A 990-nucleotide genomic window follows, 5' to 3' on the forward strand; every position below is an offset into this window, starting at 1 on the left:
ATTCAGCGCAACCTGTCCAGTTACAGGGTCGTGCTTGCCTTGGGTCTTGTGTGTCAGTGGGTGAGGGCTGTCCCAAACGGCAGGGACCAACAAGATTTCCCCTGAGCAGCCTGCCCTTACCCTGCCAGGGCACCTTACCATGGAACCCGCCTACTGCAAGGTACCGTACCTGTCCTGCCACCTTGCCTCTTTGCCTACCTACCCACCTAAGGCAAGGCAGGTACCAACCTGATCTCCCTCTTTGGTATTGGGTGCCTGCCCATACCTATGCACAGTTCACGCTAAGAGGGGCACCAGGTCCACCTGCTGTAAGAGCCTCCAAAACGGGATGTCACTCCGACCTTGCTGCGAGCAAGCACGACCCGGTTCAGCCCAGTTCAGGACGGGCGCACAAGCACGAGCACAAGCTCCAGCATGCGTCAAGAGCCACGATCCTCACCGCCGCCAGACGTTTGACCTGTCCTCATTCATCGTGTCCTGTAAGCTACTAGTCCCCAGATTGGGTTGGGTCCCGAACGTTTGGTCGTCTGATGTCTCCCTCCAACGACGAGTGACACTGACATCCCATGTCAGAAACATGAGGCTGTTTCTTTCTTCCCTCATCTCGTCATTTCCCTTCCCCCCAGCTCGATTTCCCCTCCCCTTCACCCCACCGCAGGCTCACCGATCAGCGGGCTACAGCATGATGAGGGGGGAGGGGATACGTTTGACTTGTTCGACTTGTTTGACTCTTTGTTTGTCTGTTGTCGTGGCCCTTGGGGGTCATTTCCTTCTGGCCCTGCTGTGCTTTGATGCAGGCTCCAGTCTAGACCTTCGGCTCGCGTCAAGGTTCGCGTCAAGGTTTCTTCTCCCCTCCGTCGAGATGAGGTTGCCATCCTCAGCTGGCTCACCTGCAGAAGCCGAATTGCCCACCGGATTTCGTAACGCCTCGCCAGCTATTCAGTAGATTTTGCTGCGCTGAAATGGCACAAGGCCGGGGGGGGCTTGAAA

Source organism: Verticillium alfalfae, genomic scaffold (assembly GCF_000150825.1).
Source record: "Verticillium alfalfae VaMs.102 supercont1.10 genomic scaffold, whole genome shotgun sequence".
NCBI lineage: Eukaryota > Fungi > Ascomycota > Sordariomycetes > Glomerellales > Plectosphaerellaceae > Verticillium > Verticillium alfalfae.